Raw genomic sequence first — 19,383 nt, 5'->3', positions numbered from 1 at the left:
CAATACTTTTACATATTCAGCAGTCAGGTTTTTAAAAACTATCTATGTTAAATGATAAATAAATAGGAATGTTTTCCAATATTAAGAAGAATTACATTCTTACTAAACGGGCAAAATAATATTTCTATATTACATATGTACCTATATATAACATGCATATGCACATGTGTGTTTGCATTAGGAGAGTCAAACTTTGAGAATTCATATCAGTTCTGTTGTGTTTGTTTAGATCAGTTGTGCTTTCACTGATAGTCTTATTAGATCAGACTTTTCACTGAACAGCTGAAAATGCTTACTGTTCCCCTTTGTTTGTGCTGCTGGCGTCTGATCGGTAAGTTATGAAGTTATTTCTGTCATTTATTCACATTTCAGAGTAATACGATTCTTATACACTTCAAATCTCTCTTGTTGGTTGTTTCAGTGATTGCAAATTCAAATGCATACAATGTATGTCACCTTTCATTTTGTTTGGTGTCTTTTCTGCAGTTAAATGTTACAAACTGATTTTAGGCTTTCTAAACCAACAAGAACTTTAATCAGTGTAAAATCAGTTTATTCTCCAGGTGTGTTTGGTGAGTCAGTGTCAGTGATGGAGGGAGATTATGTCACTCTGAACACTGATGTTACTGAAATACTTGAAGACGATGAGATACTGTGGAAATTTGGAGCTGAAACATCTCTGATAGCTGAAATCAGTAGAGATGCTGAAATCTTCTCCACATTTGATGGTCCTGATGAAAGATTCAGAGACAGACTGAAGCTGGACAATTAAACTGGATCTCTGACCATCACAAACATCACATCTGAACACACTGGAGTTTATCAACTAGAGATAACTGGAGCTAAACGGTAATCAAAAACATTCAGTGTTTCTTTTTACAGTAAGTAAAATTTGTCCTGTGTTTCTTGTTTTAGCTATGTACACAATTAAATGTTTCCCATATTTCTCTTTATTCTCTCATGTTTTCAGCTCGCCCGCCTGTTCCTGTCATCAACAGATACTCTTCACAATATTCTTCATCATTATCATCATCATCATCATCATCATCATCATATTGTTCACTGGTGTGTTCAGTGGTGAATGTGGGTCATGTGACTCTCTCCTGGTACAAAGGAAACAGTTTATTGTCCAGCATCAGTGTGTCTGATCTCAGCATCAGTCTCTCTCTACCTCTGGAGGTGGAATATCAGGATAACAACACCTACAGCTGTGTGCTCAACAATCCCATTAGCAACCAGACTCAACATCTGGACATCAGTCAACTCTGTCACACATGTTCAGGTACAGCAGCACTGCTATATGTGTTTATTTACCGAGCTGATCTTGTCTTATATGTTTTAGCTTAGACTCAATAACTTACATCAATGTCTCTCTTTTACTCTCCTTCTCATCCTCCAGACTCAGATTCTCTGATAGTGTTGATTTCTGCTGCTGGATCTCTGTTGATTGTCTCTGGATTTGGGATCTTCTGCATCTGCTGGAAATGTAGAAAAACTGATCAAGAAGGCAAGTGTTTCATTCTGCTACTGTTATAACAAATACTAATAGTAAACTTTAAAAATATTCACCAAATGCATTAATCAATTGATTAATTGAACACATTATAATTTTAACACCATTTAGTTCCTATAATGTGTGGTTATTGTTTTGCAATTATCTACAATGAACAGCTCTTTATTTGTCTCACACACAAAAACTGATTCTGTAATCACTGTTTTACTCCTCTAGAAGGGACTTTTTGTGTGAGTGTAAAAAATAAAAAATAAAGTCATATTAAAATGGTTAATGCTGTTTTAAAGCATTAAATATATTTAATTAACTGTGTGCATTAACCCTTCTACTTTGACACATAAAACATTGTTTAATCTGTTACTGTTGTTCACACAGGTCAGATTTGTGATGACGAGATCACTGTTGTTATGTTTCATGATTCAACGTTCTATGAATGAAGCATATAAATTGGAAATATCATTTATTACTAATTCATGTTGTGTGTCCCTAGTAAAAAAAAATATTTTATATTTAAAATACATTTATTTCATACTAAGTATAGTTCAAATCTATTAAGATATTTATTGACAAACGCTCAAGACCTACTGATATAAAAACTTTATTTGTAGTACTACTTTTCTTAATATTAAGCCTAAAATGTATTTTAGTGTGACTGTTGTTGAGGTCTGTATAATATTTGAATAATATCGGTCATTAAATGTAAGATATTGAAAGTGTACCTAAAGTATACTTGCAATAGTACCACTTTAGCACAGTCAAGTATATCTTTAGTTGGACTTCAAATAACTGTGAAAAAAAAGAAGAAACAAAAGGAGGATGAAACTCAAACTACTGTATTCTGACACAAATTCATTCATGAAATTTCTAATTTAGTTAGGCCTGTGCAGTTCATGCTATTATTACTACATTTCTATATTACTTTCCCCCAAAAAACACCACTAAAATAGTTGTTTTTTTATATTAAAAATACAAATAATATTTTATATATTTCATAAAAGTTATTTGTTTTCTTACATCATGCAATTCTTTTACAGAAACTGAAGAGGAGAATCAAGTCGTAGAGTATGTGTCTGTCAGCATGAGAAGAATATTTTTTAAGTACCAGATTCAGATCATTTTTACTAGTCTATTGTATTAATATTAAGATATATATTTAAAGGAATATATACTCCTCTCTCAGTGACTAGTGAAACATCTGCTATAATTCTATAAATCAATGTACAAAGAGGTATTTTCGCCATCTAGTGTTCAAAATAAAGAACACTATTTTAACACGTGCTTGTTTACAGCTCAAAAAGATCAAAACTTAACTCTCTGTGAGTCTCAATGCAATACTGTGGGAGTTTTTCATCTGTTTATCATCCAGCAAGTAAAAACGGTGCATCTGAGATTTATATAATGGATGATAGTATAGTATGCACATTACTAGTAGTATACATACTCAATGTGAAAACTGTCATTTGATGTGCATGTGAAGGTTACAAAAAGGATGTCAGTTATATTTTAAAGGGGTCATATGATGCTTATGACATGCTTTAATGTTCAAAAAACACATTATTTTTCAAATACTGTATATTATTGTAGGTCCTCTATGCCCCGCCTCTCTCAAATGCTTCGTTTTCTACAAAGTCCCTCCTTCCGACAAGCGCAGTCTGCTCTGATTGGCCAGCTGACCCAGTGCATTGTGATTGGCCGAACACCGCAAGCACTCGTCGGAAATGTAACTCCCCTTACCATAATCGCGAGCTTCATCTTTCAAAATAAATGTAAAGACAGAGCCCGAAAGGGGAACAGAGTCTCGTGACAGACACAGTGATGAATATGTGTTTGCAGTACACAAGCCACGGTTAAGACAGCTGACTCCACTGTGATGTGACCCTGTCTCTCTCTCTCTCTTTCTCTCTCTCTCACACACACACACACACGATGCGCAAAACTCCGCATTTGAACAGTCAATAGCAAATACATAAACTAATAACAAAACAGTAGCTGATTCAGAAGCGCCAGATTGTCATAGCAAAGTCAGAATTACCTCCTCTCCTAGGTTCACGAAACAGTCGTCCATAAAATGCATTGCTGTTCTGTTGTAAGTAATCTTAAAGATTCCTAAATGCATCTACTTCTGGAAGGCCAAATAAAGTGCTTTTGCTTTCGCCTAGAAACACACAGCATCTCCCTGACATGCTGCTTCAACACTAACTGCAGTTACTGAAACCACGCCTTCTTTCTTTGCGTGCACATTTGGGCAGCATTATGCAAATATTTCCACATAGTGAGGTAGATATGTGGGGGCGTGTTAGAATGAGCCGTTTTAGGGGGGTGTGGCAGAGTCTTAACTTTGATAAAGAATATCTTGAAATCACATCATATGACCCGTTTAATACTAAGTTAAAGTCAATCTGCATTTTAACATTCCTTGGAGGAAAATGCAGTGAAATACTAAATTATAATTAACGACAGTGACACTGAAGCTCTTTGTGATTCTGTTACTGATGATCTGTAGTTTATAAAGTCCAGAATCTGTGGTTCTGGTGTTTGTGGTGGTCAGAGATCCAGTCTGATTGCTGCAGTCTGTAAATGTAACACATACAAAGAAACAGCAGAAGAACATCATTGATTCACACATTCACTCATCAGACAAACATACATGAGTCACGTGAATGATCTTATACAATTTAATGCATAACATACAAACTCACATCCTGATTCATACATGGCATACACAGCCAAGAGATGATTGCACATCTTCATAGACCCTGAGACCCCTGATAAATATCACCTCTTCAGAATACTGGGAATTTAATGTATTCATATTGCATGTTTTAATATTACATTTAGTTTAATATTTACAGTTTGGTTATACTAGTATTATGGTAATTATATCAGTGTCTTTGGGTTTGGCTTTCAAACCTGTAGTAAGTCATTCACCTTAGTGGGAACTAAATAAAATGTCTCAGGTTACGTATGTAACCCTAGTTCCTCAAGGGAACGAGACGCTGGGTCGAATACGCCAGGGGAACGCCTTCTGCGACCCACGCTCTGAATCACATGTGAAATCAGTCCAATAGCTGAACGGGACGTCACGGCGGATGACGTCATGACCAGGAAGCTATAAAAGCACGTGCGGCGGAGCCAGCATCAGCTTCTAGGAATGAAGCAAGCGCCGGCAGGGACGCCGGAAGTATGGCACAGAGACGCAGCGTCTCGTTCCCTCGAGGAACTAGGGTTACATACGTAACCTGAGACGTTCCTCTTCAGGAACTCGAGCTGCGTCGAAAACGCTAGGGGAACGAGAATGCCCACGCCGCCAGACTTCCAAGTCTCTGCCTTGTGTGGAAGACTGCACAACTAGGGCGAGAGAACGGAAGAGCCGGGAGTGGCTCGCATGTCTAGCTAGGAGTGAGCCTTGACCCCCGAAGGAGAGGGGAGATCAGAGGGCTCAAGGCTATGGAATAGCATCCTGATCCACCACGTAGCATAAGCTTCTCTGGCCGGAGGCCTCGGCCTCAGCGCACCGCGGAGGAAACGTGTAAGAAGAGGGTGTCTTCCCACTGAATGGCCACCGAGAGGGGCGTGGTAGGCCGCAATGGCCGCCATGAAGCCCTCTAGGGCGGAGTGGGTTAACCCTGTGGATAAACAGGCCTGCAGGAACTCCAGCACTGTACTGAATGGGCAGTTAGCTGGGTCGGGCTGGCGGTCTCAGCAGAAATACAGTTTCCTCATAGAGGGAGCTCTGGATGGAGGATAGTCTAAACACCCTCGGTTGAGAGACCGGAAGTTATGAGTTGTGCCTCCTCAGAGGCCACACCCACAGCTCCCACAGTTCCGGGCGGGGGCGTGCCCTCCGCCTGTGAGAGGAGTGTGTGTTGACGCATGGTGACCTCTTAGGTCTGGGACAAAGGGTTTCGAGAACTTGAAGCATGGCCAGCATCTCCAGACAATTGAATGCCACGTCAGATGGCGACCACTCCACAGACCGCGGGCAGGGTGGCCACTCATAACCGCACCTCAACCGATGAGGGATGCATCCGTCGCTAGCATATGCGGCGACATGGAGCGCCCAGCACCGGGCCCCGAGACAAGAACCAAGGTTTCCTCCACATGTCGTAAGGCACGTAGGCACCTCCGCATGACCTTGAGCATGTGAAACGGGTTTCCCCTCGGGGAGAACCCCTTGTTCTTGTGCCACCACTGTAGGGGTCTCATGTACAGCAGGCCAAGAGTTATCACATTGGACGCAGCTGTCATCAGCCCAAGCAGTCTGGAACTGCTTGACAGTGAGTGACCGGCCTTCTCTTACTCTCGCGACTGAGGTGAGGATCGACTCGATCCGAGCAGGAGACATACATGCCTGCATCGTGGTCGAATCCCACACCACGCCCAGATAAGTGGTTCTCTGTACTGGAGAAAGCACACTTTTCTTGGCATTAAGTCTTCACCCCAGCTCTTTCATGTGAGCGAGAACGACATCTCGATGTCGAACCGCCATCCGCTCTGATTGAGCTAATATCAACCCATCGTCGATGTGACTTTTTTGAGTCGTGAAAGTGTGGGGTGAGAGTTCAAGGCCTAAGGAAGAACCAGTATTGGTAGGCTTTTGCCCCCAAAAACGAACCTCAGGAACTTCCTGTGATGAGGAAGGATGGAGATATGGAAATATGCGTCTTTTAGATCTGAGAGTGCAAGGCCTAAGGAAGAACCAGTATTGGTAGGTTTTTGCCCCCAAAAGCAAACCTCAGGAACTTCCTATGATGAGGAAGGATGGAGATATGTGCATCTTTTAGATTGATCGTGACACATCAGTCCTCGGACTTGGTCTGAGACACTACCTGTTTGAGTGCGAGTGTGCTGAACTTCAGTCGCATTACTGAGCGGTTCAATAGGCGCAGATCTAAAATAGGACGCAACCCCCCATCCTTCTTCGGAAGAATGAAGTACCGGCTGTAGAAACCGGAGTCTGTCTCATGCGGAGGGACCACCTCGATGGCCTCCTTCCTTAAGAGAGTAACTACTTCTTGTTCTAATACCAGAGCCTGCTCGGGACCCACTAGCGTGGGGGTGACAAGTTGTACTTTTCACTGAACAGCTCAAAATGCTTATTGTTTCCCTTTGTTTGTGCTGCTGGCGTCTGATCGGTAAGTTATGAAGTTATTTCTGTCATTTATTCACATTTCAGAGTAATAAACTCCTGTTGTGGTGTAAACTGGATTATTTTCATCTCTTGTTCTTTAAGATATCTTTATTTAATTGATTACAGTTTCAAGCTAATTAATTTATCATGTCACTTTTTATTCTATTGCAAATACTTAATAGATCGGATTCTTAATTCACACATCTGTGTGCTCATATGTATCATATTTCATCTTGTTTCATGGACTTGCTGCAGTTAAATATTACAATAATAAATTTATTTCAGGCTTTCGAAACCAACAACAATCTTAAAATCTGTTTGTTCATCAGGTGTGTTTGGTGAGTCAGTGTCAGTGATGGAGGGAGATTCTGTCACTCTACACACTGATCTTACTCAAATAAGTGAATCTGACACAGTAATGTGGACATTTACAGCTGAAACATTTTTGATAGCTAGAATGAAAAAAAAGAAGCACATCTTCTCCACATCTGATGTTCCTGATGGGAGATTCAGAAACACACTGAAGCTGGACAATCAGACAGGATCTCTGACCATAACAAACATCACAACTGAACATGCTGGAGACTATGAACTAGAGATAACTGGAATGGAATGGTCATCAAAAACATTCAGTGTTTCTGAAAACTGAATCAAAATAACTACTTACCATATAATTGTTTGTGCAAAAGAAAGGACAATAATAGACTTATTAGCTCTTAAAGGGAGGAGGAAACTTATAAAATCAAACTGCTGTATTTTGGCACAAATTAATTTATCAAATTCCTCACTTTGGGCTAATATCAATACAATATTGGCCATATTTATGTTGTTATTTAGGCATTAAAATGTGAAAATGTGTTTTTTTTTTTCTATTCATCTTGTGTTATGGTTATAATTTGACATCTGTGTAGGCCTATGCAGTTCATGCCATTTTTTAAGTTTTATTTATTTATTTATTTTTAGCAGAAAACTGAAGAGGAGGGTCAAGTCGTAGAGTATGTGCCTGTCAGTATGAGAAGATGATCAAACTTGCATCTGTTTTTAAATTAATATCTGTTTTAATATTTTGATGTGACCATTTTACTGAGAAATTTCCGTGACTCCTGTGAGTTTATGATATTAATATTAAGATATTCATATGCATCTCTCTCTCTATATTCACTAATTTCTATACTCATTCATTGCAAAAAACTGTTCTTGATAACACATCCTATTTTTTTTTTTTTAATAAAGTTGAGAGTGTTATGGCAGCACACTGGCCCTCTGTATCAGCTTGATTCTCCGGGGATCCTGCGCTGCGACTGCTCTACACCACACTTGATGACTGCTAGCATCAAGACCATCTGAACAACTTACTGCAAAGCCTCCAGGCAAAAGAAGACAAGTGTTAGAACAACATATTCATTTACCCAGAACAACAAGGTAAGAACTTTATAACTTTACTCAGCAAGTATAAGATATACAAGAAATTTGTCTTGGAGCAGATGGAAAAAACATGTACAAACAAAAACACTTTAACAGAAAGTTGCACAGCTGGGTTAAAGTGAAGTATCTAAGATATATGAAAGTAAAAACAAACTGCTTTAGTAAGTCAAACGTCAGTAGAAGGTGTGTTGATGTTTGTGTGGTTCACCAGGTCATGGAGATTCATCAGTCTGCTGTCATTCTGCTGCTGGTCTTGGCAGCTTCTTTCACTGCTTATGGTCAACCAGCACATATAATACACCTTTATCAGAAATTCCTCAATCAACATTTGGGTCCTCATGTGAGTGAGGATGATTGTGAGCGTGAAATCTGAAAGAGACATCACTGCCTCTGGAACAGCAAATGGCTGCAAAAAAGTCAACACCTTCATACAAGCAAATAAGAATGATATTAAATACATAAATTATTTGCTATTTGACATTAAATCATTGCAGATTTGCACCATATTCTGACCTTTATTGTATTGTTTTTCTTCATTTTGAGGAATACTGAATCTGTTTTTGTGTGAGAAGAGTAAATGCATGTTCACATTTAGATCTACAGTAACATCATGTTCACATAGCGCACACAACGCCTCTGCACTTACTCCTGATTTCTCTGTTCTGTCAGACAATCAATGGGAAAACAAAATAACTGGCTTTAATTATTTGAAAAAGTAACTCAAATGTTTTCTGGTAAATTAAAAAAAGTAGTTCGTTACTTGAAAAAAATATTTGCTACAACTAGTTACTTGAAAAATGTTATCTGATTACTTAACTTGAGTTACATGTAATGTGTTACCCCCAACATGGCTGGTAACTAGTATTTTACACAAAGATGGATCAATTTCATTTATTTGTTTCAGAAAATAAAATGACATTACTGGATTTTCTTTAAGGCACTTTTTGGGTTTGGTGATATAAAAGTAAGGAACACAGAAAGGAAAATGTCTGACAGTATTCTGCCCAGATACATAGCACACCATATTTAATAACAGTGTACTAAAACCCCACAATGTTTAGAAAATAAAAACATTTGTGTCCATTTCTAATTGATTAATGGTCAAATCTGTGGTACAGGCTTTTGCGAAGAGTTTAGCATATATTAGCTTTGACACTTAAATGACTTTAAATGAAAATATTTATCTGACATTTATATATTTAAAATGAGCACCAGATGAAAGACAAATCCAAAGATAAGAACAAAGGAGTGTTGCCAAAAGAAAGAACCAAGAAAAAAACATAAGTCCAAAGCTTAAGGCTAGACTGACCAAGCAGAGTATTGAAAGCAATCACAATAATTAAAAGTTAAACAATTTAAGTAAAGAATAAACAAATAAATATATAGACAGTTTCATCGGGCGCACGCGCCTGGTCCGAAGTTAACTTCCGGTCATGCCTGATAAAGCAGCGTTTGTGAGCTCAGTGCTGATTTGTGTACAGCTGTTACTGGGGAAACCTATGTTTCTCCCGCTTTAAAACACCTCCTGCTGGCAGAGAATGAATTTGCATTGTCAGTAAGTCCATCTGATTTACGCAGCAAACATATTTTGCTTGTTATCAAAAATAATCTACTCTAGAGGGACTACATAGCTGTTGTCACTGATTCTATTTGGAAGTCTACAGGAAGTTAAGTTAGGGCCACAAAAGCGCGCATGTGCAGTAATGTTTCCCCCCCCCCCCCACTCACAACAAATGAAATCAAAGAACCAATCAGCACCTCATAAAATGCCACAGATGATTTGTTCACAACTTCATGTACAACCCCAATTCCAGAAGTTGGGACATTTTGTGAAATGCCATAAAATCAAAAATATCTTATTTGTTCATTGTCTTTAACCTTTATTTAATTGATGAAAGTACAAATAAAAAAATTCCAATGTTTTCACAGGCCAACTTAATTTTATTTTGTAAATATAAACAAATGTTGATTTTGATGGCTTTAACACACCAAAAAATCCAAAAATGTTGGGACAGAGACATGTTTACCACTGTGTCAAATCACCTTTCCTTTTAATTACACATTTTAATCATCTGGGAATTAAGGATGCTAATTTTTTAAGTTTTGCAAGCAAAACTTTTGCCCAGTCGCACTTGATACAAGACTTCAGCTGCTCGACAGTTCATAATCATTGTTGTCTGATTCTCCTTTTCATGATGGGCCATACATTTTCAATAGGAGACAGATCTGCTGGCCAGTCAGCCACATCCACATTTGTCTACGAAACCACGCTGCTGTAGCACATGCACAATGAGAGCTGGCATTGTCTTGATCTAATAACCATGGACTTCCCATGAAAGATGTCATCTTGATGGCAGTATATGTCTCTGTGCAATCCCAGTATACGCCTCCAAGTCAATGGTACCTTCATGCATATGCAAGTCACCCATGCCGTTTGCACTGATGCACCACCATAACATGACAAATGCTTGCTTTTGCACCTGTCACTGATTGAAGTCTGGATGGTCTCTTTCATCTTTGGGACTGACAATTTGATGTCTATTTTCCCCAAAAACAAGTTGAAATGTGGACTCATCTGACCACAGCACACATTTCCACTGTCTTTTGGACAATCTAAGACGAGCTCGGGCACAGAGAACTCGCTGGCGTCTATGCCTAGAATTGATGTATAGATTTCTCCTTGTGTAACAGAGATTCACATTGCATTTCTTGATGCAGCTGCAGACTGTGTTAGTTTTCCATAGTACTCCCAAGCCCATGTAGGTTCTGTATATTTCACACAGCAGCATGACGGGTTCTCTTGCAATGCCATCTGAGGGCTTAAAGATGACACACATTCAACTGTGGTTTCCTGTCTTCCTCTACATGTACTGAGATTTCTCTGGATTCCCTGAATCTTTTCACAAAATTATGTATGGTAATTTTGCATTGAGAAATGTGATTTTTGATTTGTCTGATAATTCTCTCATGAAATTTGGCACAAAGTGGTGAGCCATGATCCAGGTTTGCTGGCAAAGACAGGATCTCAATCATGATACCCTGACCTATTACCAATTCACCTGCTTATTGTGGACTGTTTCAAAACAGTTTAACATGTATATTCTATAACCTTTCACTTTTATTATGCCTCTGTCCCAACTTTTGTGGAGTGTGTTGCAGCCATCAAAATAAAAAAAAATGTTAACATTTACAAAATACATTTAAGTTGGTCAGTGAAAACATTGGATATATTTTAATCGTACCTTTGTCAATTAAATGAAGGTTAAAGACAGTTAACAAACCACAGATTCTTGATTTTATTGCATTGTACGAATCGTCCCAACTTTTCTGGAATTGGGGTTGTAGGTAAGATAACCACTGTTTAGTGTTAGTGGCTAAACTATAAACATTCGCAACATAAAGACTTTCCAGTAACAGCAACAATTCCAGTAAAAACACCTACAGTCATGTAAAAAGTTAGAAAAATAAACTTGGTTTGTTTGTGAATAAATAATTATGTTTATTTTTCTTACCCCACTGACAGATTTTTTTTTTCTTGTATTAAGCACAAACTCACATTTATGTATGTATGTATGTATGTATGTATGTATTTATTTATTCATTTATTTATTTATTTATTTATTATTTTTCAGAAAACAAGACCTTATATATTAAGTAATTTTGCTTCTCAAGAAAATTGATCTTGATTTAAATTTTGTAGATGTTTTAATAAAATTATACAAAGAAAAATAGTTGTTGTTGTTGTTTTGCATTGTATATGCCCATCTTGGTGAAGTATTTGGAAAACACACAGTCAGATCTATCAGTAAGGATGTAAACAGATGGGACAAAATAACTGTTATGTAAAACCAGGTTAGCATTAATAAGACTTACACTACTTTAACAAACCTCTTCACACAACTACACAACTTTTTTTTTTTTTTTTTTTTACATTATTGCTCATATACTGTTTAAGGCTAAATATTTTAATTAACCATTTAAATAATAATAATAATAATAATAATAATAAAACTAATTATAACAAATCCAGTTTTGATGGCAAGTTTTGAAGTTTTGATGTTTCATGACACAGTTACTCTATAGGCAATCTCCATAATTTACAAATTCTCTTTAGTCTCCATTTCAATGAAAGTATCAACATTTCTGATTACTTGATTTGATTGACTTGATTGATATTTGATTTGATTCAATTATGTTACATTGTTTTATTGGCAGCCTCGGTCTGAGTCTGGTTTAGTGATGGCATGCCCTCCAAAGGAATGTCATTCAGAAGTGGATTAGGTGGCAAGATATCAACATCATTCTCCTGTAAGAAGACACAGATTCACAAATGGTAAAAGTAATGAGGAGGATTGATGATCCAGCTTTATTCTGTCTCTGAATCTCTGAGATTTATTTCAAGAACATTACATATATATTGTATACAAAAATGTGAGGGGTGTACTCACTTCTGTGAGATACTGTATGCATATTACACAAATTAGACAATGTGTGTGACAGGTTCTGTTATCCCTTTGGGGGTTGAATTGCTGCATTCTATGCTTGATTGTCTTGCATCTCAAGAAACAATATCAATTTTAAGACAGATATCTATGAACCCTTGCTCTGTCAAATCAGCAGCATGAAGCATAAGTGAGAACTCCATATATTTCCTGTAACAAAACAGTTTTCCTCTGGGTAGGTTCAACAAGTTCCTCTGAAACACAACTACTTCAAAAATATTTGGAAATATATTTAGAGGTGGCAAAAACGTTAAATATGAAAATATATTATAAACTTTTCTAAAACTAAATGAAGTATCAACATGGTTATGTGATATTAGCATGCACTGTCAGCCTGAACAACTTACAGTTGACAGTTTCATTTTTAGTTTTCCCCTGTAAAAGGCTCTAGTAATCTCCCAACTGTGTGAGTGTTTCTTGAATGGTGAGCTAAGAATGTATTATGTTTGTTATCATCTTGTTTGAGTATCTTCTGTTAGCAATGCAAAGTTCTCTTATTAAAAGGGCTTGTGCTCCTTAATCTCAAACCTATCTATTATGGAATGTCCACAGTTTAGTGCTTCTTGCTTGAGACACATCCACTTTCTTTAATTTTCAAAAAGTCTGAAATAAATTTCTAATTTATCCTGCTTTGAGGAAACTCCCCTCTTTAGATGAAATCGCAGTGTGCATGTGGCCAAAGGTAAATGAAAGTCAAGGCATTTTCTCTACTGCTTACACAGTTTTGAAAAGTCATGTTATATCTTGAGTATTGTTTGATTTTGGTAGTATTGCTTTTGGAAATCATTTGTAATCAAATTTGTTATGCTTTTATTTCCTAATATATTATGACTTCCCCTCATAACATAAAGTAGTTAAACATTATACAGTTAAGAAATTACATAAAGGAAGATTACTTTAGTTCTGTTTAATCTATCAAAGAAGCTAAAAAACTCTATACATTAAAATGCATTATTTATGTGTTTATTTATTTTCGGAGTTGAGATCTTCAGAGAGTGAAAACACATGACCAAGTTAACAGCAATGGCAGGCTTAAAGGTGCACTAAGTTTTCAGCTAAGTGCTAAAGTGTTACACAAAACAAAATTAATTGTATTCTTTGTGAAATTTGCTTAAAATGATGTACACTCACATGAGAGTAAGACACTGGTAATAGCAGTCTTCTAGAAATCCTGATGTGTCTTAAATATGTGAGTCTATATAGCATATATAAAAATATATACAGTATATATACACATATATATCTTTTTGATTGAGCCTTGTATATTCTGTTCTACAAAATAAACATTTTTAATCATAGGCTATTCACCAAATTTGTTCCAGGGAAGATTATGAAGTAACATATCAGCCGTGAGGAAAGTGCCATAATCAACTTCAACTCGAACTTCAACTATAAGAGTAGCTCTTCCTAGGCAAAAAATTTTTAGAGTCAAAAAACCCTGACTGATGTTTATATACGTGAATATATACATTTATTTTCTTCCAGCAGTTCTCTGAAGCTTTTACTGCAGCAATTGGGTTGCCTGTTGCTGATAAAATTATTTCTACTGTTTGGTTATTATCTGTTCATCTTCAGGGATGATCAGTCTCTTCATGTGTCAGATGATTGGCTGCTCGCTGCAAACGTCACATTTTGGTTTGCAAATGTTCAAGAATTTATAGCCCGAGGATCAAAGCCTAAGTCAGCCGTTCAGTGTTGTGAGACCAAGATTAAGCCTGATTTCATTCGCTTGGACAAGGTGCATCCAAATACAGGCCACGAGTTTACTTCCCCAGACTGCAGACTGCAGCCTGTGAGTATCGGTTCACACCAGCTCAGTTTACATTTTTGTAACATGTACAACATAGGCTACTGTTCATTTTAAGTGGAAAAATCTGGAAAAAAGGTGGTCTTTCAAAGCATTGAGTAATAGGTATAAAAGGCAACATACTCTGAGAATATGTTTCTCTGGGGTAAACTTGTTTTCTGAGGTTTCTGAGTTAACTTACATGTAAATGTTTCACAGATTTGCAACAAAAACTCCAGCAATATTCCAGTGTGCTCTTAATTACTGTAAAACCTACAGACAATAGAAAACAACTGTTCCTTAGGTCCTTTACCCAGAACAACAAGGTAAGAACTTTACTCAGCAAGCATAAGATACACAATAAACTTGTCTTTGTCAACAATTTGTCATTGTTGCAGATGGAAACAATGTACAGAAAAACAAAGGGATTACAACAGTCTATGTACAAAAATGTACACAGCTGGGTTAAAGTAAAGATATGTGCAAGTAAAAACAAAGGAGGGGTCCCATCAGTATTTTCTTAATTAATCGCAGCCAAACTGTCAAACGTTGTGTTGATGTTTGTGTTGTTCACCAGGTCATGGAGGTTCATCAGTCTGCTGTGATTCTGCTGCTGCTCTTGGCTGCTTCTTTCACTGCTTATGGTCAACCACAGCTATCAAAAGTGCCTCAATCAGCATTTGGGTCCTCATGTGAGTGCGCATGCTTGTGACAGTGAAATCAGAAAGAGACACATCACTGCCCATGGAACTGCAAATGGCTGCAAAGAAGTCAACACATTCATATAAGCAAATAAGAATGATATTAACGTAGTTTGTGGAAGAAATGGAGGAACTCTACAGCACGATAATCTGTTTATGAGCAACCAGCCTTTTCCTGTGGTCACATGTAAATTAAGAAGTGGGGAGAGACACCCAAAATGTGAATATAGAGGGAAAACGTCCACTCGTTACATTGTTTTGGGGTGTGATCAAGAATGGCCTGTACATTATGATGAAGACATAATTAATGTAAATACAGGTTGAATAGAGCCTCACAAAGCATAATAATTTGCTAATCATTTGTTCACTTCTCCTTTTCTGTCTTTCTTTGTTTTTCAACTGAAAAAAAAATAATAAAATAAAAAATAAGTTTAAAAAAGAGTTTAACATTTAAATAATAGCAGTGTTGGTTGTGTTTTAAAAAGCTATCTTACAATCTCTAATTATATTTAATCAGAATTTTTTTTTTTTTCTTTTGAAGAACAGCACACAAGTCCACCTTAAATTAAAAGAAAATGTACCCCTCTGTCATTATGAGACTCTGTAGGAAGGAGAATATCTTAACTGTCTCTTATCTCGTGGTGCACCAGTCTGTTAAGTAAGCATAATGCTAAAAATAACTACATGTTTTTCTTTAATTTAACTTTAATGGTATACTCTTAAGAATAATATCTCTCTGAGCTCTGCACTTCTTCATGCATGTCTCTGTAATTGTCCACTGTAATCACTTGAGCATTTAAAAAAATAATAATAAAAAAAATAAATTTAAAAAAAACATTTTTTTAATGGGAGTAGTGAATGTGCAAAAACAGACAAGGATAAGAAAGATGTAGATGTTTTTTTCCCACCTGTCTCTAATCCTTAATAAAACTTATCTACTACCATTAAACTCATCTGCTTGATTGTCTTGCATCTCAACAACACCAATTTGAAGATAAATATCCATGAACATAATTTTTCTGTATTTATAATTCATAACATTAGTCATTAAACTATCATTAAACCTATCAAATGTAGCTTAGGAAATTGAGGTGAGCAATAATCTGATCAAAGACACCAATGTCTACCTTTGTGGAACAGAATATACATGGTTGGCTCAATCTAAGTAATCACTCAATTGTATACTTTTTTAATGCAGGCCATTGTTTTCTTTGTCTTGTTTCAGTATTTGTGAATATATGTAATGCCACAATCGCTTTTAGTCTTTTTATGGCACAGACAGTGCAAAAAAAAAGTGGCTTTTAAAGGTAGCTTTCTGTTTGGGTTAGTATGGTTCATCTTTGTCTGGAATAGACTTTCCACTATGTAGATTTATACATTTAAGACACAGCAGTTTTCTAGAATACTGATATTACTGGAGTCTTTTAAACATATTTTCCAAAGAATAGTATTCAGATTAGCACTTAGCTGAAAAATATATTATAGACTTTTCTAAAACTAAATGAAGTATCAACATGATTATGTGATATTAGCATGCACTGTCAGCCTGAACAACTTACAGTTGACAGTTTCATTTTTAGTTTTTCCCTGTAAAAGGCTCTAGTAATCTCCCAACTGTGTGAGTGTTTCTTGAATGGTGAACTAAGAATGTATTATGTTTGTTATCATCTACTTTGAGTATCTTCTGTTAGCAATGCAAAGTTCTCTTATTGAAAGGGCTTGTGATCCTTAATATTAAACCAAATTATGAACGATGTCCAAATGTGAGTTGTTCAGGTTGACTGAACATGCTGATCACACAAAAACCTAAAAAGATGATACTATATTGCTGATATATGGGTCGAGTATGGGTCACCATCCTTGGTCACACGTTACTTCACTCACTCACTCACTCATTCACTCACTCACTCACTCACTCTGCTCACTCACTCACTCACTCAGTCACTTTACTCACTCACTCACTCAATCACTCACTCACTCACTCACTCACTCACTCACTCAATCACTCACTCACTCACTCTCACTCACTCACTCAGTCACTTTACTCACTCACTCACTCACTCACTCACTTTACTCACTCACTCACTCACTTTACTCACTCACTCACTTTACTCACTCTCACTCACTTTACTCACTAACTCACTCACTCACTTTACTCACTCACTCACTTTACTCACTCACTCACTCATATATTATTGTTTACCTTTTGTGTGGAGTGTGTTTTTATCTATTAGGGAATGTCCACAGTTGAGTGCTTCTGCTTCTTGCTTCTCTACAATTGAGACACATCAACTGTATTTAATTTTAAGAAAAGTCTTTGAAATAAAACATTTTAATATTAATGTATAGAGGTTTTTTTTTGTTGCTTCTTTGTTATATCATACAGAACTAAGTTTATTTCATGCAGTTTCTTAAATTGTGAGGATAAGTCATAATATATTAGAAAATACAGGCATAACAAATTTAGAAATTGTCTCCAAAAGCAAGACTACCAAAATAAAACAATATTCAAGATATAACACCACATTTCAAAACTGAGTAAACAATAGAGAACATGACTCGACTTTAACTTAACTTTGGCCGCATGTGCACTGCAATGTCATCTAAAGAGGGGAACTTCCTCAGAGCAGGAAAAATTGGGAAAAGCACAGATAGAAGCAGGGTAAAGGAAAATTACCAGCCATGACAGGCTTAAAGGTGCATAAAGCTTTAACACAATCAGTACTGGGGATAACATATTACAAGTAATGTGAGTTATGTAACCAGATTACTTTGATAAAAAGTAACTAGTAAAGCATCACAGCTCTCCTGTCCCTGTATTGAGTGAAATTGCGGGTTAGAGAAACAGACACTTCCTTCAGCCTGAGGATTATTCATTTAACTTTTGCTGTAAAAGAGCCTTTACATTTGCTAAAAACATTACTTTTGAGTTTTTATTTTTAAAACAAATAAGCAAGCTCAGCCCAGGTGACAGAAAGTAACGCAAAAGTAACGTCATGGATTACTTTACACAATTAACACAAAAGTAACACAATTAGTGACTTTTTATGCAGTAACAGAATATTGTTATGCATTACTTTTAAAAGTAACTTTCCCCAACAGTGCACATAATAGACAAAACAACCTTAACTTAGTAAATTAAACTGTTTAAAAATAAACTCAAATTTATGCAGCCACATGCACCAATAGATCCCAGACAAAGGTGAGCCATTAAAATAAATAAATAAATAATTAACTTTTTGCACGGTCTAGTTGTGCAATAAAATGACTAAAAGAGACTGTAGCATTACAGATATTCATAAATACTGAAACAAGCCAAAAGAAACCAGTGGTCTGCATTTAAGAAAAAAAAGGCAGGATTTAGTGATTATATGACTTTGTTTGAGCCAACCTTGTATATTCTGTTCTACAAAGGTATACAGTCACAATGATTCATAATAATGATTCATTCATAATAATACAGAAACTTGCTCTGGGGATGATTATGTACAGGATAACAAGTTGTATAGAGATTTTGAACATATCAGCCATAAACAAAGTGACAATCAAATTCAACTCCTCGAGTATCTCTGGTATCTCCAAACTATAAGAGTAGCACTTCATAGTCAAAACATCCCCCAAAGGAGAGGGGAGATCAGAGGACTCGAGGCTATGGAATAGCATCCTGAACCACCACTTAGCATAAGCTTCTCTGGCCGGAGGCGAGCCGTCTCCAACCCGTCCACCAGATCATGTGCGAGCACCGCGATCTCAGTCGCCGCCATGCCTCAGCAGAAGCGGGACCGCAATCGCAAGATCACAGGCACGGACACACTCCTCGGAGCGTGCCTGGCCAGAGCGGAGCGCTTAACAGCGGAAAAAAGCACAATCCACCCCCGAGAGCCGACTGCGCGAGCTACGCTCCCTATTAATGCTGCTCATTATAATATCAGGCATAATATGCTTGTGTAACTGATGTTTGTGCAACTGGCGAGCTCATTGACGCCCTCCGTATCAATCTCCTCGGAGAAAGACAGGCGGAGCGTCGCGCCCTCTCTCCGGTGGGAAGGACCGCAGCGCGGGCTTCCGAAACCCCGAGAGCGGGCGCCGGATCTGATGATTCATACGCGAAACCCACGAGCACAGCCGCCGCTCCGCCTCGGCGAAAGCAGGGCCGGCACCGCGAGGAACGCTAGTGAGAGCTCCCTCCTCAAAGAGAGCCCTCTGAGAGCGAAGCAAGGCAGTAACAACTGTGCTTCGCTCCCCAGCAAACCACGCACAAGCTGTGTGTATCCCCACTCGTGATATAACGTGGGCAGGGAGGAACACACAACCTATAACGTGGC

General features: G+C 37.4%; 1 pseudogene; it reads left to right on the top strand.

Moving 5' to 3' along the window:
- Nucleotides 1-288: 288 nt before the first annotated feature.
- LOC107751546 (SLAM family member 9-like) lies at nt 289-1,950 on the top strand (annotated as a pseudogene).
- The last annotated feature ends 17,433 nt before the right edge of the window (nt 1,951-19,383 follow it).

This window comes from Sinocyclocheilus rhinocerous, unplaced genomic scaffold (genome assembly GCF_001515625.1).
Source record: "Sinocyclocheilus rhinocerous isolate Xijiao unplaced genomic scaffold, SAMN03320098_v1.1 scaffold4155, whole genome shotgun sequence".
Classification (NCBI taxonomy): Eukaryota; Metazoa; Chordata; class Actinopteri; order Cypriniformes; family Cyprinidae; genus Sinocyclocheilus; species Sinocyclocheilus rhinocerous.
The sequence above is the reverse complement of the archived record's forward strand: the minus strand, read 5'-3'. Positions and strand labels throughout refer to the sequence as shown.